Source organism: Melanerpes formicivorus, unplaced genomic scaffold (assembly GCF_026170545.1).
Source record: "Melanerpes formicivorus ecotype bairdi unplaced genomic scaffold, bMelFor1.0.p_v2 SCAF_262, whole genome shotgun sequence".
Lineage (NCBI taxonomy): Eukaryota > Metazoa > Chordata > Aves > Piciformes > Picidae > Melanerpes > Melanerpes formicivorus.
In genome coordinates this window covers 135,001-137,500 of record NW_027142614.1, presented here as the reverse complement: position 1 = coordinate 137,500, position 2,500 = coordinate 135,001, and the positions used below count along the sequence as shown (strand labels likewise).

The window sequence follows — 2,500 nt, the reverse complement described above, 5'->3', positions numbered from 1 at the left end:
GCCATCACAGGTACAAACTGGGAGATGTAACCATTTTTTCACCCTATTTCGAATTGTTAAATCCATTTCTTCCAGATAGGTGGCTTTTACATTTGCCTGGTCTGCTAAGTAGATCAATCTAGGCACTGTGTACACTTTTAACATGTCCAATTTTTGAAATGGTTTTAAAGGGGCTCTTTCGATGCGATTGAGCCAAACTTCTAATTTATTTTGTAATTCGGGCTTAACTATCCCCACCCAAGGGTCGATTTGCAAGCCAAGATATTTCTCTGACTGACCCGGGTGGATCATGTTTAAAGGGGTACCGCTGATAAGCCATGGAGGACAGTCATTGATGGTATAAGAGTCCTTAGTTGGTTGAATAAAGAAACCATGGCACTTTTCCCCCTGCGTTTTTAATCCAGTTAAGTCACAAAATGCTTCTAGAATTTCAATATTTTTCTCCATTCCTGATTGGGACTTACTCAGCAGGACCAGGTCGTCTGCAAAAGCCAGAGCTGTTAATTTGCCATTCCCGTGTTGGAACCCCTCCCCACACTCTTCTAATTTACATAACAGAGGGTCAATGCACAGGTTAAAGAGGAGTGGTGACATGGGATCGCCCTGTTTCACACCAGTTTTGATTCCTATTGACTCAGACTCTCCTTCTTTAGTTTTGATTCTGGTGTGGATGTTTTGATAGAAGTCCTTAATTAATGCTATTATGTGGTCATCCAGGCCCTTTTGCTTTAGCACCGCCAGGATGTGGGTGTGGCTCACTGAATCAAAGGCTTTGGCCAAATCGACAAAGACAACCCCCAGGGGTTTCTTTTGTTTCTTTGCATTCCTAATTAATAGCTGTAATAGTTTTAAGTTCTCAGCACAGCCAGAAGATTGAATGAAGCCTCTCTGCCTGGGGTTAATGGGACACGCCTTTGCCAACCTTGCAGTTAAGATTCTTGAATAGAGTCTCAGGATGATGGAACCAATAGTAATTGGCCGCCAGTTGTTAATATCATTTTGGCGTTCGGGCGCTGATGATTTAGGTATTAGGATTGTTCGGCATCCCCTTATTACATCTGGAATTTTGCCACTTAACAGCCAGAGATTAAATAGTTCTTTGATCTCCTCACAATTTGGATCCATTTTAAGCAGGGCCTTCAGGGTGATCCCATCAGGGCCTGGTGCCGATTTTTTATTCATGTCTTTGATATTCTTAAGGATCTCTTTCTCTGTAATCAATTCCTTAAAAGCCGAATTATCCGCCCGCCCCACAGACTGGAATGCTCCAAGTCCTTGAAATAAGTTCTGAGACTCCCACCTAGATCTGAAGGTGTTACTGACCTCTTCCAGGGGGATGGCACATTGCGCAGAGTCTTTTTCATCCAGAATCATATTAGCTAACTTCCCTCGATCTAAGCGGAAGAGGCGTTGGAATCGGAGAAATTCTCCACGCTTTCTGGCTCTTTTTCTCATCCACTCCTTTTGAGGTTTCTTCTGCTGAGGTTTATGTTGGCTCTTTTTTGGCACTTTCTGTTCAATTGATTTCTCAAACAAATACAAATATTGGTCCTGAGCTACCTCATTGAGTAATTTTAATGAGTCAGTTTTGCCTTCAATTATTTGTTTATATGTATTTTTAAGGATGGGCAGCTTCCCTGATGTCATCTTTTCATTAATAGTCTTTTTATAGTGCGCTAGCAGCTCCCTTTCACCAGAAGATGGAATCACAGTCCTCTCCTCTTTTAACCTGTTCTTGCTCTCTTGTGTTTTCTCTCTTTCTGGCACCACAGTTTCTCTTAATAGTCTTCTCTTTTCACTGATCTGTTTTGCTGTTTTAGTTGTTAATTTTTCAGCAATCAATTTGTTAATATTTTTCCTCCCTTCAAACTCGTGATTTAGTTTCTGTAATAATTCTGTTTCCTCTTGGGACCAGATTTTCTTGTGAGCACCTCTTTTAGAGGTCTCTTTGGGGCGAGATGCTTCAATTCTTTCTGCGTTTCTCAGGGCTGGGTGAGCTAATCTCTTATGTTGTCCCAAGCCAATTTTAGTTTTAAAACACTTTTTACATTCTTCACACTTAAACCCTTCTACCTGGGTAGGCTCTTGGACCCCTTTGCATTTTGGGAGATGGCATGAGATACTATGATGCTTTTCATTTGTCTTCCCACAGCGGGAACATTGGAAATTGATCTTTCTTTTCCCATGGGCTCTCTTTAGATGGTCAATCAATCTCGTCATATTGCCTGCCCGAGTGGTACAGCATGGACATGTCGGGTTGTCCTCTGGCATCTTCACCAGGGGGGTCCCAGGACAGATGTCAGCTGTATTATCCAACTCGGGCGATGCGGTTAGTATTGAGAGCTGACTCATAGAGCTCGGGGTTTCAGGACACTCCACCTCCTCGGTCCTGCTCCTCTCTGTGCTTTCATCTCGGATATCTTTCCCATGAGCTGGAGAAGTGGGTCCTACATACACCTCCGGCAATACTATCAGTTTCTCATTCCAGATAGGATCGTAG

General features: G+C 42.7%; 1 pseudogene; it reads right to left on the bottom strand.

The window, feature by feature from the left end:
* The window catches only part of LOC137458640 (28S ribosomal RNA), an 8,475-nt pseudogene that overhangs the window by 2,545 nt on the left and 3,430 nt on the right, over positions 1 to 2,500 (bottom strand).